Genomic DNA, 19897 nt, shown 5'->3' on the forward strand with positions numbered 1-19897 from the left:
AGCAATTGATCCTCTGGACAAGGGGAAAGGAAAAGCGGTGGAAGAATAAGAGGAGGATGTGAATAGCAATATAGGAGCCTTTGATTCTTCTCCAAGACTCCTCGAAGTGGGCTTTGCATTGGATGCGATCAACTATCAACCTTTTGGTGAGATTATCCCAATGCCTCAAGAAAACATTGTTGGGCGAGAGTTGGAGAATGATGAAGTGAGAAGTTTCTTTGGCACAGAATCAGTTCCGACCGATTGGGAGGATCGAGCGGATGGAGTAGAGGAAGACACTGAGCTCACCGAGGAAGACCTGAGGATCTTGAATGAGTGTGAGAGGATGATGATGGCTGAAGGTGCCATGGAGAAGGTTGATCTGTTGGGTGAGGATCTAGCTGTAAAGGAATTTTTGGTGAGCTTGGAACGTAAAATATCCGAGGTTGTTGTTTTGGTTCCTCATGTTCCTGTGGTGTCTCCGGCCACTTCCCAATCTCCAACTAGCAAAAGGGAGAGATCTCCAGATCAGCCTCAAGCAAAGAAGAACCAACGTTTTACTCCACACAACCGGAATGAAAAACAGGGACAGAAAATAAAGTTCTGAAGAGCCCTAAAGTGAGTGTAGCTGTATCCAAGAAACTTAAGTCGTATCAAGGTAAGAGCTCATCAAAGAAGAGACCAAGGATCATTTTGGTCCATTGGTTTCCGTGGTGCTGCGCCCAATGTCAGAAGTTCTCGAAGGGAGGCGATCACTTCTCTTGCTCCTGCTCCCATTCCAAAATCCAAGACTACAAAAGACAGCAAGAAGACTGAAGGTTTGGAGGGTTCTTGTACTCCTCCCAAACCGACCAAATGAGTATCTGAGGATGGAACTGCAGAGGGCCGGGAGCTGAGCTACTTCCCGTCAACTGGAGGAGTTATGTCTTAGATACTCCCTAGGTTTAATGTTTTTATCTGAGACCAAAAACAATCGTTATTTTCTGAAAAATATGCAAATTTCTCTAGATTTTGATAATCTTCATACTCTTGACCCAATAGGGAACAGTGGAAGTCTAGCTCTTATTTATTCTAAGGATTTTTCATGTTAAGATTTTACATTTGGATGATCGTTTGAGTGATATTGAAACTAACATTGACACTACAAGAAAACAGACCATTTACGTCGGAGGAAATCGATGTAAAATCGTCGCAAACAGGCTTTTGCGTCGAATTACCGTCGATTTCCCGTTCGTCATAAATCGAACGTCATAAACCGAGAATCGTCGAAAATTCGACGTAGCGACAATTTTAAATCGTCGTAAATTCGACACTATAGAATTGTCGTAATTTCGATGCAATATTTACGTTGATTTTACGATGATTGTCGCCCATCGCAAAACTAACATGATTTTATGTCGATTTCCAAAAAAAATAATTAATAAACAAATTAAAATAATAATATTAATTCGAAAATAATATTATAAAATTCCAATAAATTCTAAAATATTTATAAAAATATAAATACAAAAACTATGTTGTATTTAAATTTATTACAAAATCGTTGATAGGTAGATTCCCGTCTGCATTGCCGAAAGCTGGTGTCTGCTCCTCGCCGTTACCACTCCGTGGAGTCGAAGTGGACGCCTGCTGCTGCTGCTCCGCTCTTCCGGCTTTTGCCTTTCCTTCTCCTTCAATGTGGCATCTAGCATGGGGTTGCTGGCTGCGATAATATCAAAAAGGTTGTTCATCTTGTGGATCTCCCGTCGTTGCACGACTTGCTCAGCCCGCAAGTTCGTATCTCCGTGTGGGAGATCTCTAGCTGTTGCCGCAGAACTACTGGATCCTCGTGAATCCGTCCAGCAGACGCTACCGGACAATCCCGGATTGAGCCAATCCCTAAAATCCAGCCTTTCTTCCTCGGAACATACAAATATTTGTAATTAATAGTATAAAATTGAAAAACTTGAATAAAAAATATTAATTAAAAGTAAAAAAAAAAGAGAGAATTACCTCTTCGAGTATTTGATCTTGTTCGAAAACGGTCAAATGAACGTCAGGTGAGACCTGAGTTTGACGCTCAGCAATCCTTGCCATCACTTCATTGTAAACCCGCTCCGATCAAGCATCCACGAAAGAGCCATCTCTCTTCCGGTGAGTTTCTTCGAAGACCTTGGTCATAGGAAGAAGTTCTCCTCTGTTTGCTTCAGGCTGCGAAAAAAGTAATCAAAATTAAATACTCACTTAAATATTATTAATTAAAAAAAATTAACTTACCATCATCAGGCTTTTGCCTGCAAAAGAAGTCTGGTCAGAAGTATGCGGTGTAACACCATTCCAAACCGTCAAACATTTGGCAGCCGTCTCCTGTGTGGGGGTCGATCCAATACGCCTTAAACCCATTCTAACACGCCTTAGACATGGGAGCGGAATTGGCAGCATCCGCATCGACCTCCCACTTGCGCTTTCAGTCGGAGACGGTGTTGATGAGACACTTTATTGCCTTCTTCTTGAAGGCCGTCCTCACCGTCTCAGTAATCTCGAGGTTCTAGTTCCACTTTTTCTGTAAACGGGAAAAAATATAGAAAAAAAATAAATACATATTATTATATATATGATAAATTATAAATAAATAAAATTAAATAACAATAAAAAATTACCAAAAAACACTTGAACCAAGTGTCGAAAGTCTGTTGTGAAACATGATTCCAGTTGTAGTGCGATTCCACGAAGTAGCTCTTGATCGTGTCAGCGACACTCCATGGTATAAAATTGAAAACTTGAATAAAAAATATTAATTAAAAGTAAAAAAAAAAAGAGAGAGAGAATTACCTCTTCGAATATTTGATTTGTTCGAGGACGGTCAAATGAACGTCAGGTGAGACCTGAGTTTGACGCTCACCGATCCTTGCCATCACTTCATTGTAAACCCGCTCCGATCGAGCATCCACAAAAGAGCCATCTCTCTTCCGGTGATTTTCTTCGAAGACCTTGGTCATAGGAAGAAGTTCTCCTCTGTTTGCTTCAGGCTGCGAAAAAAGTAATCAAAATTAAATACTCACTTAAATATTATTAATTAAAAAAAATTAACTTACCATCATCAGGCTTCTGCCTGCAAAAGAAGTCTGGTCAGAAGTATGCGGTGTAACCGACTTTTGACCATCTGGCGTAACGCCATTGTAAACCGTCAAACATTTGGCGGCCGTCTCCTGTGTGGGGGTCGATCCAATACGCCTTAAGCCCATTCCAACATGCCTTAGACATGGGAGCGGAATTGGCAACATCCGCATCGACCTCCCACTTGCGCTTTCAGTCGGAGACAATGTTGATGAGACACTTTATCGCCATCTTCTTGAAGGCTGTCCTCACTGTCTCAATAATCTCGAGGTTGTAGTTCCACTTTTTCTGTAAACGGGAAAAAATATAGAAAAAAATTAAATACATATTATTATATATATGATAAATTGTAAATAAATAAAATTAAATAACAATAAAAAAATTACCAAAAAACACTTGAACTAAGTGTCGAAAGTCTGTTGTGAAACATGATTCCAGTTGTAGTGCGATTCCACGAAGTAGCTCTTGATCGTGTCAGCGACACTCCATGACATGCAAGAATCGATGTCAACCTAAAAATTAATATTAAGTTAAAAGTTAATTTTTTAAAAAAATATCTATAATTAAGGGAAAATGTTATAAAAAACGAACCAATAAGTCTTCAGCGGACGGGCCGGGACCAAGTTCGGGAAGTTTCCATGATTCGGTTGGAAATTTACATCGTCGTATTTGCGACAAAATCGTCATAATTTAGATGGTAAATTCTTTAAAATTTCATATTTTCAAATTTTGAACATGTAGAAAAATTCCCCTATGCAACAATAGAGAGTGTGTATGAGTTGAAACCATATAATAGTAAGCATTACAGCATTTCATATAATTAGGTTGAAAAATTAACATCTTCCATCAATGTATATATACACTTATAAGAACACTTGATAATATGCATTCTCTATACTTTTCTGAATTTTTTTTTATCAGAAAATAATATATACCTTCTAAAAAGTTATATCATGCTAGTTTGAAGAATAAAATCAATCTAAAACCACTGGAAATGATGTTTTCAAATATCATGGTTTGTCCATTATGTCGATTTTATGATGATATCATCTTTTTCGTTGTAAATTTGATGGTATTTTACTTCGAACTTATGATGATTAGGAGAAATTAAAATCGACATAATTGCCAAAACATATACATATAGTATTTTTTTTCTTTCTGGTTTATGGTTTATGCTAATTCAAACCCATGTGAAAAAGTTTAACAAAAAATGAAGAGTAAATGGGAGAATTATCATACCCTATGTTAGGGTTCAAATTTTGCATCGATTTTACGTCGATCTAGTCAAAATCGTCTAAATTTGATGTAAATCAAAAATTACTTACTCAGGTAGATTTAATTGTAATTAAAATGTTAAAGGTTTATAAAATAATTAAAATGTGAATGGCTAAATTCTTGGCAAACCTATTTTATAAAGTAATTCTTTTAAAAATTGATTAAAGAGTACATAAATCATACCCTAAACCCTGAAATTTAATGTTTAGGGTTGAATTTTACGTCAATTTTATGACGATTTTGACCAGATCCTTGTAAAATTGACGTAAAAGTAAAATCATCTTATAAAAGTCAACCTTTTTCAAACAACAAGAACATATCACTAGATGATTCTGATTAAAAAGTATAGGTATAATTGTTTTGTTTATTTAATAAAGAGTGGTTTTGTTTAAATTGTATGTATGATAACTTAATTTTTACTTAACTTTTACTTGTTGTTTAAAAATTTTTGACTTTTATAAGAATATTTGACTTTTACGTTGATTTTACGATAATTTTAACCAGATCGTTGTAAAATTGATGTAAGAGTCAAATCTTCTTAAAAAAGTCAAACTTTTTCAAATAACAAGAACATATCACCAGATGATTCTGATTGAAAAGTTTATGTATGATTGTTTTGTGTATTTAATAAAGACTGTTTTTGTTTAAGTTATATATATATAACTTAAACTTTTACTTGTTTTAAAAAGTTTGACTTTTATAAGAATATTTTAGTTTTATGACGATTTTGACCAGATCGTTGTATAATCAACGTAAAAGTCAATTTTTCTAATAAAAGTCATCGGTACAACATTTTCAATGAAATTGTACATCGGTTTATTAACGAAAATTGTATTACATCGATTTAAAAACAAAAATCAGATTGATGTAAGTTCTATAAAAAATACTATCGAATTTACATCGATATAATGCAAAATAGAATTCGTCGTAAGGTCGATGTAACATTACCAACGATTGTACAATGAATATATATTTTGTCCTAAAATTGTCGTAAGTCTGTCCAAAAGTTACGACGCAAACAACGCTTATTATTTACGTCGAATTTACAATGAATATTTAAGTTCTCGTAAATTCGACGTAAATATGGTGTAAAATTACGTCAAAATATTCTTGACCTAAAATTTTGATGGAAATCGACTTCTTTCTTGTAGTATGATGGCAATCAAGGTTTTATGTCTTTCATTTATAAAGAAACTCCAAGACAAGATAGACAAAGTAGTAGAGGATGATAATGCCACAACGGAGGACCTACTGACCATAAAATGGTGATTATGTGAAGCCTACTGAGAGGAAGAGTTATATTGGTAACAAAAGAGCAGAGCAATTTGGTTAAAAGCGAGCGATAAAAACACCAAATTCTTCCACGCTTCAACTAAACAGAGGAGAGTAAGAACATGATTCTTAGGCTTCTTAATTCTGTCGAGAATGGGTGGACAGCAAGAAATGTGTTGAGTCAATCGCGGTTGGATACTTTGAGTTGCTTTTTTCTTCCTCGAACTGGAGAGACCCCTCCTCTGTGATCTAAGATATCCTTATGAAAGTCACTACATCGATGAACGAAAGATTGACTCGGGAGGTTACAGAAGAGGAAATGAAGCAAGCAGTATTCTCCCTGAATCCAGGGAAAGCTCCAGGTCCTGATGGACTCACAGCTCTCTTCTTTCAAAAATTTTGGGGAATGATTAAGGCAGACCTCCTTCAGATGATAAAAATTTTCCAACTCTCTGGTACATTTGAAGAACAGCTAAACGAGACCAACATCTGCCTCATCCCCAAGGGTGACCGTCTCCGGGAGATTTCAGGATTCAGGCTATAAGATAATCTCCAAGGTCTTGAGTTTACGCGTAAAAAAACTTCTTCTGGAATTAATCTCTGAGAATGAATCAGCTTTTTTGGCAGGGAGACTGATCACGGATAACATTCTTATTGCACAAGAAAAATTCCATGCTCTATGATCCAACCCCCCGTGTCGGAAGAAGTATATGTCAATAAAGACTGATATGAGAAAGGCATACGATAGGGTCAAGTGGCATTTTCTCAAATCATTGATGAAGAAGATGGGGTTTGACCCTCAGTGGATTCGCTGGATTTTGTACTGCATCACCTCGGTGAGATATAGAGTTTTAATCAATGGCAAGCCGAGGGGAAGTATCAAACCATCTTGCGGAATTAGGCAAAGAGATCCAATCTCGCCTTACCTCTTCATTCTCTGTATATAGGCATTAATTTATCAGCTTCAAGCCGCATAAGCGGAGGAAAAGATCCAAGGGATAAGGATTGCGAGAGCGAGCCCATCTACATCTCATCTTCTTTTTGCGGATGACAATCTTTTCTTTTGTAAGGCTGATCTCATTCAGAGCAGAGAAATCATAGATATTATCCGCTCCTATGGCAAGGCTTCAGGACAATAAATTAGTTTTGTTAAATCCTACTTAAAGTTTGGAAGTGACGTACCTACATCTATAAGGCAAGGGATCAAAGACACCCTCGATATCTCCCAAAAATGAGGTATGGGAACCTACTTAGGACTCCCAGAGAAGATCCAAGATTCTAAGGCCTAGGTGTTTGCATTCATTCGGGAGAGGTTGCAAAACAGGTCAACTCCTGGTCTTCTAAACTACTCTCGAAAGGTGGAAAATAAATTTTGATAAAATCTCAGGCTCAAGCGATTCTGACGTACGTAATGTCGTGTTTCCTTGTCCCAAAAGTCATATGTGCTAAGCTGAAGAGTGGGATATCAACTTCTGGTGGATTTCCAAGAATGTGAGCAGAGGCATTCATTGGATGGTGCGAGACACCCTATGTGACCAAATGAATGATGGCAGCCTCACGATTCAGGACTTTTGAAGAATTTAACATCGCATTGCTTGCTAAACAACTATGGAGACTCTTACAGTTTCCAAATTCCCTCTTATGTCGAGTTTCTAAAGGGGAGATATTTTAAATACTGCAATCCTCTTGAAGTTAATATCTCTAACCGGCCCTCCTACAGATGGCGCAGTATGTTGGCGGCAAAGTCTCTTTTCGCCTCGCGTATTCAAAAGATCGTAGGCTCCGGCTTTGATATATGTGTGTGGTTTGAGCCATCGATTCCTGACATTCTGATAACACCTGGTTTTGACCCATTTTCACCATTGATTTCAAATGCTTATTCAAAGGTTTTAATCAGTTTTAGGAATTTTTATTATGATTTTCATGTATTTGTAGTTTCAAGGCTCTTTTCAGAAAACTTATAGAATATGATGGCAAAATGGAAGAACTCCACTTTTTCAGTTTAGAGTCTGGCTGTCAGAAGTTTGGAAACAAATGGAGGCCTTTCCACCGTCTGATCCAGCTCAAGTTTGGAGACAATCAAGAGGAGACAACCATCTTTCCATAGCACTTTACATCACAAAAATCCAACGGTGCAATCAAAAGATACATGGAGAACAAGTTGACCCAGTTCACCAGTCCTGGAAGACTCTCACCCGCGGGAAACACATGTTTTACCTGTCCTGGAAGACTTTGACCCCCGGTGGACCTTAGGATGAGCCACAAGGCCCAACATCAAAGCCCACTTCGCCATTCATCTTTAGAAAATCTATAAAAGAGACCTGGAAGACCTTAGGACCTATAAATACATTGTTTAGCAGCCCTAAACGGGTGTGTGCTCCTATAATGAGATTTTGAGCCACCAAACTTTGTTTTTTCTAGGGTTAGGCAATGGAGATGGGGATTCTTCTCCAGATCCATTGTTCTTTCTCCTTTTTATCTTATTAACTTCTCTGTTTCATTCTTTTGCATTATTCTATGTCTTTTATCATTCATTGCATTATGGAGATTAGTCCCAGAGAATCAAGTTGGTTTAAGAGTCATCAACAAGCATATATATCGATTAGGATTTCTATAGTTCTAAACCATATTCTGGATCTCATCTCTTCTAAGTTGTTCATATTGCATGAGAGTAGATTCATGACCTATTTTCTGAGCCTAGGATCGATCAGAACCACGAGAGTGTTGTATCAGATCATCCATACCTAGTTTCAGAAGAACATAGTCGCTATAGGAGTCGAAAGCTACCTATAGAGAAGATGTGAGCAGACGAATTCAATGTCTAATGCATGATCTTATTTCTGTCATGCGAGCGAGAGTTAATTGTCAGATCTAAGTGATTAGTTGATTAAGATGACGAGAGTTGGTTAATCATACATATGTCTATTATAGTTCCATGCAGATTCCCAGAAACTGATGAAGATAAATTGCTCGGAAGCTAATTGAAAATGCCATCATACATCGATTAGAGTAAACCGGAGAAGTCTAAGTCGCCACATATGAGTTTAAGAGTCTTTACTTTGAGTCGATATGCTTGAGATATTCTTTTAACAATTCATCATGCATTGCATTTTATTTCTTGTGAATATTAGATTAGCTTTAATTTAAGATTCTTAACCAAAAACCCCAAAACTTTTATTGGTTTATGACTTTGCTTACTTTCCCAGTTTGTTCTTTCTCGCATATTAGACATCCTCCCTGTGGATCGACACCTAAGTCCTACAACATACATATGTGCACTTGCAGACACTAGGGTTTTATAAATTTATAACTTTTGGAGGACCAACGGGCTTGTTAAAAATAATCCCTAGGCCCGCAAGCCCATCAAGTTTTTGGCGCCGTTGCCGGAAAGGATTTTAGTCTCTAGAGGTCTAAACCTGGGAGGTGGAAGCCGCAGAAAACTATATATATGTCGAGTTTTTGCCAAAGCAACATAGGAAGTAAACCAAATTCATAAACACCCTAACTTTTTCTTTTTCTACTTATTCTTCTTCTGTTTTCCCTAATTTCAGAATTCTTTGAAGCATGGATCATCCAAGAAGAAACCATAATCCCGAGCGAAGGTCTTGCGACCTGTGTGAAGCTCCCTGCGCATGTGAATCACCATCCAGGCGTGATTTTGATCATCATCTTCAGAACCCTAATCCGAATCACCACCATGGAGACTCGAGACCTCCTCACCATCGAGATGAGCCCTATTCGCCACACCTGGTGAATCCGACCATCTCATCTTCTTCCTCATCAGATTATGCACCAAAACGCTGAGGCTGATCAATTTAGGCTCCAACTAGATCGATTAGACACCACACTGAATGAGTTTCTTGATCTACAAGCTATTGCTGAATCTAACCTTTTTTTGAAATTGGAATCAATGTCCTCTGATTTTAGCAGGAAGTTCAAATGTCTCTCTGATCAAATGAAGACTCTAGAGGAAAAAAAGGCTCAAAGATAATGCAATTCTAGAGCGGAGACTTAAAGACGTTGAAGAAGGAGAGGCAAAGAACACAATCGCCCTTCGTTGAGCACTTAAAGAACAAAAAGGTTGCAATGTCCTGATCAATGGAGAGAGATTTCAAAGATAGAAAGTGGTACTCTGACGCAGACAAGTTAGAGATAAATGAAGAGATTGAAAAGATCACAAACATGACTGAAGAGCTTGATGCTACTTTAGATAAAGTTGTTTATGCTTTAGATGAAGTAGAAGAGAAATTTGAAAAACTTTTTAAAGATCATAAGGAGTGTGATATGAATGGAATCAATGATTTGGATATCTAAGACATGCCTGACAGCCACTGGGGGCAAGAGAATAACAATGGAGAAGAAGAGATTGAAGAATCAAGCATGGAGAGCAGGAGGAAGCTGACCGCGGCTGTGAGCACCTCACCCGCGGCCAGAGCCACTTTCACCACGGCTCCGAGCTCCTCACCCGCGGTGGAGCATGATTTCTCAGATTGGGAGAACTTCCAACCTCTTTCTGAAACCTGTCCAACTGAAGACCGACCTCATGTGACCAGATCTAGGTTGTTTGATCAAGCTGTCTTCTCAATCACTGCACAAGCATCAAAGGAAAAGGAGGAATCCAACACTTATACATCTTACAACATAGTTTACACTTGTGACAATGAACTTCAAGAGCAATTCTCAGAAGATGAAGAGTATGGTTTGTTTGTAAAGTATCCAAACCCTGGGGATGATTCATCTGATGACAACATAGAACCAATAACCAAGAGCATATCTAGAGAAAGACTAATCTAATTCAACAAGTTTGTGAAGTCCATTCTTCTCTATCTCGGATTCGATGACATCAGGAAGCAAGGCTGGCTTCAAGTTTTCTTCAGATACAGCAAGGAGACTAAGGAGAACATCTCTACATATTTCATAAGAGCCAGATATCTATCTTTTCCTAGATCATCACCTGATGCAGCTGTTTACAGGATCCATCTCAAAGATCCCCAAGAAGCCAGTGACTACACAAACAAGATCAGCAAAGAAGCACTTGAAGAGTTCAATCAAGTAGTTCAGACTCTGCCCAAAGGAATTTCATTTGCCAAAGCATGTAGAGACCACATGATAGGCCACTTCTTCTGTGACAGCAAAGAATCTATCCAAGAGATGAAAGACTTGTTCACACACGCCCAAGAAGGTAGACCAGTTCAAACTCTGCACAAAGTTCAAGACAAAGATCAATTTCTTATCTCTTGTGACATTAAAGGTGAAAGATTCCTCAATATTCTTTGTGATTCTGGAGCTTGCATTAACATGATGTCCAAAGCAACTGCTTTGAGACTTGGCATTAAGCACATCTAAGTACCAGGACAAAGATTAGCTTAGCAGATGATTCAAGTGCAATACCAAGAGGGATAGCCCAAGACATTCCTCTAAGGATTGGAGATTGCATTGCGCCTGTCGATCTATACATAGTGAAAATCAAAGATGACTTTTATCCAGTTATCCTTGGATGGCCTATCTTAGCAACTGCTGGAGCCATCATGGATTGGCCCAACAGGAGAGCTTCTTTTGCCAATATCAACAATGACATCTTCTATGAAGTTACACCACTTAAGAGCAAAAGAGGAGAGCATAAAGCCCATGCATTTGAACCCGAAGAATTCTGGAGTGATGAAGAACCTGCAAGACAGAACAGGAGGATTTCGAAAAGGACTTGTCTTAGGACAAGATCCTATTTGAACTAAGTCTTTTTCTTTGCAAAGTCTAGCTAAGGACTATAAACCAAAGCGCTTGATGGGAGGCAATCCATTTAGGTATCTAATTACTTTTGTTTAGCTTTCTTTTTCTATTAAAGTTTTGTTTTTTTTTATTTTAGACAGACCTTAGTATGCCAAAAAAAAAAGAAAAAAAAAAGAAAAGGAGCTGACCGCGGCCAAAAGAGGTTCAGCTGCGGCCAGCAAGCATTTTTCCGCGGCCACGAGGCCTTGAACCGCGACCAGCACGCGTCTTACCCCGCCCGGGACATCTTGATCCGCGGCCAGCACCATTCGGCCTTCCTTGGCCACTTCAACCTCTACCTTGATTCAATTCCATCCAAGTTGGATCAAGCATCACTCCACACCATCCACCATCCACTTCAACATCCTACCACCACCACAATCACCTCACAATCCATCACCAACACCAGATAAGTTTTATTTTCCTTAATCTTTTTAAATTTTTCACATACTCTATTTCTCATCCTTGCTTGATTTATTTCACATTGGGAACAGTGTGACTTAAGTATGGGGGAGGATTTCATCCCTTTCTAACCACCTTTTCTTGTATGAGCTTTTGCATTCTGCATTTTTTTTAAAAAAAAATTAATTTTTTAAATCGATTTTCTTAAAACTTTTCAAAAATCTTTTGAGTTTCAAAAAGTGTTTTCAAAGGTGAAATACATTTTAAGGGAATAATGACAAAATCGATGATGATAACTAACTTGTTTGCTTCTACACCAATCATTCATAAAAAGCTCTTTTAAGGTTTAGTACTACACTAAGCAGTAGCTAGAGTACCTACACTACAAAATCCCACTAGAGGACTTCTATTCATGGAGATCTTTTCTGACAGGATATACTAGCTCATCTCACTTGGACTTAATCTTGACATCTAATTTTCTCATCAATGATTTTAAAAAGGCATCATGATATATATTTAGGACATCTTTACCTTATTGTTACCATTCTTTATTGTCCTAGATGGCCAGTTCATCTTTAGCTGGTACCACACCCTTAACCCAAACCTTCATGTTCAAACCTCATGCATCTCTCTTAAGTTTATATCGACAGATATGTGCAAAAACGCCGGAGAGGGAGGAACAACATAGTTTTCAGTCACTCAAGAGAAAGACTGAAAGAGACCAGAAGGGAGTGTGCCAAAAATCTTATGATGCCTCAGAAAAGCTCATTCTTAAAGGTAAATTTCGTGCTCATTAAGACTCCAAGTCAAAAGGCAGTTTTCCCTTTAAAAAAAAAACAAAAAAAAACAAAAAAAAAAAGAAAGAAAGGAAACTAAGAGCCTAAAGAGTCTTAGAAGCCGAAATCATTTGAGCCAAGGCAATAGGTATTCACGTAAGGAGTTATGGATTCACAACCTGGACAAAAATCCAAATCTAGGGGAACTATAAGGAGAACCTGAAAAAAAAGAGATCAGAAATCTTAAAGCAAGGAGAATGTGACAGGAAACTGTGGGGGCATTTACACCTAAATTTGACCACTTTTCACCATTGATTTTAAATGCTTTTTCAAAGGTTTTATTTTGTTTTAGGAACTTTTATTATGATTTTCATGTATTTGTAGTTTCAAGGATCTTTTCAGGAAATTTAGGCGATATGATGGCAAAATGGAAAAAAATCCATTTTTTCAGCTCAGAGTCAGATCGTCAAAAGTTTGGTAACAAATGAGAGGCCTTCCCACCGTCTGATCCAGCTAAAATTTGGAGACAATCAAGAGGAAACAACCAGCTTTCCATAACACTTTACTTCACAAAGATCCACGGTGCAATCAAAAGATACATGGAAAACAAGTTGACCGAGTTCACCAGTCCCGGAAGACACTCACCCACGGGAAATACATGTTTTACCTGCCCTGGAAGACTCTCACCCCCGGTGGACCTTAGGCCGAGCCACAAGGCCCAACATCAAAGCCCACTTCGCCATTCATCTTCAGAAAAGCCCTAAAAGAGACCTGGAAGACCTTAGGACCTATAAATACATTGTTTAGCAGTCCTAAACGGGTGTGTGCTCCTGTAATGAGATTTTGAGCCACCAAACTTTGTTTTTCTATGGTTAGGTGATGGAGATGGGGATTCTTCCCAAATCCATTGTTCTTTCTCCTTTTTATATTATTAACTTATCTGTTTCATTTTTTGCATTCTTCTATGTCTTTTATCATTCATTGCATCATGTAGATTAGTCCCAGAGAGTCAAGTTGTTTTAAGAGTCATCGACAAGCATATATATCGATTAGGATTTCTATAGTTCTAAACCATATTCTGGATCTCATCTCTTCTAAGTTGTTCATATTGCATGAGAGTAGATTCATGACCTATTCTCTGAGCCTAGGATCGATCAGAACCACGAGAGTGTTGTATCAGATCATCCATACCTAGCTTCAGAAGAACATAGTCGCTATAGGAGTCGAAAGCTACCTATAGAGTAGATGTGAGCAGACGAATTCAATGTCTAATGCATGATCTTATTTCTGTCATGAGAGCAAGAGTTATTTTTCAGATCTAAGTGATTAGTTGATTAAGATGACCAGAGTTGGTTAATCATACATATGTCTATTCTAGTTCCATGCAGATTCCCAGAAACAGATGAAGATAAATCGCCTGGAAGCTAATTGGAAATGGGAGAATTCTAAGTCGCCACCTATGAGTTTAAAAGTCTTTAGTTTGAGTCGATATGCTTGAGATATTCTTTAACAATTTATCCTGCATTGCATTTTATTTCTTGTGAATATTAGATTAGGTTTAGTTTAGGATTCTTAACCAAAAACCCCAAAACTTTTATTGGTTTATGACTTTGCTTACTTTCCCAGTTTGTTGTTTCTCGTAGATTAGACATCCTCCCTGTGGATCGACACCCTAAGTCTTACAACGTACATCTGTGCACTTGCAGACACTAGGGTTTTATAAATTTAAAACTTTTGGAGGACCAACGAGCTTGTTAAAAACAAACCCTAGGCCCGCAAGCCCATCACATTCCAGCTAGACCCCCGAGGGGACTTCATGAGGATCGCGACCCACTCCTTTATGTCAATACTCTTATTGACTTTGAGACTAAACGGTTGAAACTAGATCGTCTAATTATTCCCTCCCGAGGAGATTACCCTTATTTTAAGGTTGTAGTTGGATTCACCCAAAATCCAAAAACTACACCGTCAAATCAAGACAAGATAAGGTTACGCCCAAGTCAAGCTTTCTCGAGACATATGTATAGTTGCATTTACACAAAATCCAAAAACTACACCGTCAAATCAGGATATTGGAATGCCAAAACCTTATTTTGTCTGACCTGCGACCTCCCTGTTTAGGGACCCAGTACTACGGTATTAAAGGCGCAGATAGGAAAACTAAAAACCATACGAAAAAATCAAACACTTTGTGTGGCAATGCGTAAATGGCAGTGTGGTGACTTGCCAACGTTTATTCTCCCGACATATAGGACGTGATAAAGGATGTCTGAGATGTGGTTCAGAGGAGACAATAAACCATAAGATATTTGAATGCCCACCATCTAAGCAAGTATGGGCTTTTTCGACGATTCCCTCAGCTCCAAATATTTTTCCCTAATCCTCCATCTATGGTAACCTCGATTATCTCTTCTGGAGAGCGTGTGAATCATGACTAAACGAAGATCATCTTCGTATTTTCCCATGGATTATCTGGTTCCTGTGGAAAGCAAGGAATAAAAAGGTATTCGAGAACATGGACGAACTTCCACCTGATATATTAAATCACACAAAAGCAGAGAAAGAAGTCTGGAGAAGAGTGCATGCGGAGGATAGCACTACAAGAATATCACGTATTAATTGCGGACGAAAAACGCTATCTAACGATACGATAGTGTTTAGTTAAACGCTCTATCATCGTCCGCGATAAAAAGTCTGACACTTTAGATAGCGTTTTTTATAAATGATATGGTATATATTTTTATCATAGCGTTTTAATGTCTGCAATATGTTAATCTACAATAGCGTTTATTCAGTATTATGAATTAGCTATATAATAGCATTATGTAAATGTCATCTATATATTAAACATAGCAATCCTTAAATGTTATATATTTCAGTTGGTCATTAACATATTTTTGTTTTTTCGACCCCAATTTTTTGAAAATATTAATTTAATTTAAATACATTTAATTTAAATAAAAAATATAAAATAAAAATACATTTAAATTTACATTAAATAACTTGAGGTTTACAAAGTGAAATTACACGAATCCTTCACTAAGTACTACTAAACAGATCATGATCATTCATGGCATTAAGAGCAGACTAAACATCTTCTGCTGACTCGAATAAGATGAAACCAAATCCCCGAGACCTCCCTTCAATACTTCTCTTGCCCTCTTGGCACCTCCGGGAATTTTAACTTTCACTCTTTTACCACCAATTTGCTACAAATCGAACAAATACAAAAGATCAGAAACATTAGAGAGCTGAATTATCTTTGAACACTAACTGATGGAACTTACAGAGCTGTTAAACATCTGAATCACCTCCTTGGATTTTTCAAACATCAACCCTAACTCAAAGCCAGACAGTGAAATTGCAGTAAAGCCACAGAATATATAACCCAGATCTTAGATTAAAAAACTGATTCATGTACCTGAGACATATCCCTTCTCTCTTTCTCCTTCCTGACCTTGAATCGGGACTGAGACTCAATTCACCATGATTAAGAGTCTATTTTCCACATAGAAACGATGGATTTTAAGAAATCTCATGAGATCTGAGACATTATGATCCCGTCGGGCTTGGATCTAAATCGCCGCCATAAACGGAGCATAGTTCTGAGGCGTGGGTGTTTTCAGTGAAGCTTTGCTTCGCTGTTTTCGTCGTTAAAGGAGGCACGAGAGGGGAAATATGAGACGAGGAAGAGAAGTGAACGACAGAATTAGATTTGAATCTACCTACAGCTTCGCCGTGGTCGTCGTTAATCTAAGAAAGAAAAAGAGATTTAGGAAGTAGATCTTGAAACTCAGAAAGAAAGGAAGTCAGAATTATGCCATGTCATTGATCCCTTCTCTCTTGCTAATAATTGAAAGCAGAGGAAGGAAGAATCGGAGAGAAAAATAAAAAGCAAAGGAAGGAAGTATCCTAGGGTGTGAGAGTGTGCCACGTAATCGATCCGTAACATCTCTCCAGATTGGTTCTCATCTTCTGAAGACTTTTTTTTTCTCTCTTATCCTAAATAAAATCGTTTTATTTACTTTAGTAATAGAAAATGGTTTATAAACATGAGTTTGTGATAATTTTATTTATTGAGATAATGATAAGTTCTTGGGTTTGTATGTCTATATTCATTTTTCAATCACTTAATTTTTATTGCGATTATTATCATTTGTTATTGTGTGAATCCTAAACCCTATATATACTCCAATACCCTAAACCCTAAACTTTAAGTGTGAATTAATTGTTTGTTTAACAAATTTTTTATTTGAGAAATAGAAACATATATCTATACAATTATGAATACCTATATATACTCTAAAATCAAAAACTCATTAATCTATGAAAATAATTATATTTCAAACCTTATATCTTTATACCCTAAACCACAAACTATATGTCGTAAACTCTAAATTAAAGATGCACTAACTTTTCATTCTTATTTTAATTTTAAATTATTTCATGAAACAAATTTTTGTTGTATTTATTTTTTTATTGAGAAATAGAAAAAAAAATATCTCACAATGGTGAATATCTAAACCTTAAATTAAACACTCATTAATTCATAAAAATTTATTATATATATTGTTAATAGCACTTAAACAAATTATATTTCAAACCTTATACTTTATACATACCCTAATCTTATGCCCTAAACTCTAAATAAAAATGAATATCTTTTGTTTTAAAAAATAATTAATTCTTGGTTGTGTATTGTGTATTGTTCTTTTTATATATATATATGAAATACATAAGTTTCATTATAAACGAGAAGTGACAATGAGCTGGTTCATTATAAAAACTTGGACTTAACCAAGGTGGTGGAGGGATGGATACAACTTGAATAAAATTGTAGATTCGGAGGCCCTTCCTTGGCTACACAATGAGCTGGTTCATTGTAACATCTTCTTGTGCTTTGAAAACTGTGGTATTGATACTCTGATTATACAGTGGGTTTCTTTGGAAGTTTTGCGGACCGCTTCGTCCTCCTTGACGGAACCTATCAGGTCTTGATCTGTTATGTGAAATTGGAGGTGGCCTGTGTGTGATCACAGAACAGAGATCGCGATTGAGACTGAGAGAGAGAGATCGAGACTGAGAGTGAGAGAGATCGAGAGTGAGAGTGATTGGGATCAAGACAGAGAGAAAAGAGATCGAGAGTGAAATAAGAGAGAAGGGATAACAAAAGGGACTTTTGTGAATATCCTAAGTTTTCGTCGACCAAATTTTGTTGTGTTTAGATCCAATTTTTTTACATAACGTTTAATTTCTGTAAATGCTATTAAAACACAGGCGCCAAAGTAAAATTTCACAGATCAACATTTTTTTTGCACAGAACATCAATTATAGCATTTCAAAATTAAGAAACGCTATCTTAAATACCCAGTTTAGTTAAAAATATCATAACCAACCAAAACGCTATCTGCAAGTGCTATCAATACTCTAAAATCTTGTAGTGTAGTGGAGCCATTAGTCATGATCAGGATGCTGTGTCAACAATTACTCCCTCTTCAGAGGAGATTGGATGTTATCTCGATGGTTTGTGGCTGGAAACGACATCTGTCAGTGGACACAGTTGGCTCGTTACTTCTGGTCGAAATATCATCCTCGTGGGGCTAAAGGGTGCCGACCGAAGCTTATCCCGTTGCATGCAGTGCTGGACTCCCTGATTTGGGCTACGAAATGCATCATTTCCTCACATGTGGCTTGCAAAACCTTCTACACATATTGCTCTGATTTGATCTCCATAACTGTGAATCCTTCAAACTAGTCTATGTTCGCAGCAAAATTAGAAGGTTTTAAGTCTTTATCATTGTCTTTTAGGTCGTTTAGTCTATCACATGTCTCTAGATCTTGTAATGTCTGTGCAGATAAGCTTGCCAAAACTGCTAAAGTACGAGGTGTAAGGTTTTCTCATGTAAGCGTCACGGCCCCTGCCTAACTATCTCTAGAAGAGAGTCACTTGCCGTGCAATCGTAATGGAATGATGTTTTGTTGTCAACAACAAAAAAAGTTGTTCTGCTCTGGTAAGAATTTTTTTTCCTATGCCACTGTATTTTTGCAGAGTAATCAACTGGTCTTAAGAAATATCAACCCGTACTGTTTGTTCTTCTACTTTGACACTTGGCAGTCATATTTACCCATACGAGTCGTGCAACTATGCAAGATAATAATATATAAAAAAAAACTATGCATGATATGACCAAATTACTGATACTCGACCCACACTCTATCTTTAAAAAAATAATGTTTGCTCTTCAGTCTTGGCACCAATCTTTGGTCATTGACTTCTCATTCTTCTCTCTTGTCGACTTTTCTATTTTTCTAACGGCCCTTTTTTCTACCCGAAGAGACTTTGGTTTCACACATTATTCTCCACAAATAATTATTATGAAAAATACCACTAACAATTTCTACGTTACGTTCAATAACTAATCAAATACTTGAACTAAGACTAATAAATTTTTTTTTCTCAACTAAAAAGACTAAGAAAATAAAATATCAACATTCAATACAATAAGAAAGCTCCATTCCGTGTGATAGCTTTGACTGGGCCAGTTAGTTGTAATAAACCATTATTTGTGCAAGACTTTCAAAGTCAATCGTTTTTGTCGTAGATCTCAACCCTAAAAACTGGAATTTTTAGTCTTTTTCAGCATAAATTATAGCAGTAATACAAACCTTTTCTGGTTTATTTGGATGAAGGGAACATGACTATATGCGATGCTTGGTTTCTAGTGGTTAGGTGCGTCCGTGTTTTACAAATCTATACATTTTACGTTCCAGATTCATAGTACAAGATGTATATATATAGTAATAAACTACGCGATTTATGAACTTTTTTGATAAAGATAAAGTTTTACTACAAAAAATGCATCAAAAGGGAGAGACATTCCATTGTGAAAGTAAGTGTAGTTTTTTTTAGAACTATGTATTTTGAGTTGCCAATAAAGATTACTTTCAACGAGGTTACTGGGAAAAAAACTAATAAATTCTATCATTCAGATGAACATAAGTAAAGTATTATTTTCTAAGGAGTTTGACCATCCTTGTCGACCTAGATAATCCACCTATACTATCTTCCCTTTTAGTGTTTCAAATTCAAAGACTGACAATAAAGAACATGTTTATATATATATATACAAAACAATGACTAAAATAAATTAAGAGTAATTGAATATGAAAACAATAAGTTAGCAAGTGCTTTTCATATATTTTCCTTAAATATATGTGAACTGTGAATTTTTTTTTCTTTCAAGATTTGACAAAGTAAACGGCCAATATTTAAAGTGAATTCTTCGAGACATTTATAATATATCTAAAGAAATTCAAACTATTGACGTTTT

The 19897-nt window shown here is 36.9% G+C and overlaps 1 long non-coding RNA gene across 1 annotated transcript; it reads right to left on the reverse strand.

Annotated features, from left to right (window-relative positions):
- Nucleotides 1-15572: 15572 nt before the first annotated feature.
- LOC112085228 lies at nucleotides 15573-16381 on the reverse strand. The gene is made up of 3 exons (XR_002898780.1): nucleotides 15988-16381; nucleotides 15854-15903; nucleotides 15573-15775 (listed from the first exon to the last, which is right to left on the reverse strand). It is a non-coding gene; the product is annotated as an uncharacterized LOC112085228 (long non-coding RNA).
- Nucleotides 16382-19897: the final 3516 nt, after the last annotated feature.

The sequence above is a fragment of the Eutrema salsugineum genome, unplaced genomic scaffold (genome assembly GCF_000478725.1).
Source record: "Eutrema salsugineum unplaced genomic scaffold, Eutsalg1_0 scaffold_3, whole genome shotgun sequence".
In the NCBI taxonomy this organism is placed as follows: domain Eukaryota; kingdom Viridiplantae; phylum Streptophyta; class Magnoliopsida; order Brassicales; family Brassicaceae; genus Eutrema; species Eutrema salsugineum.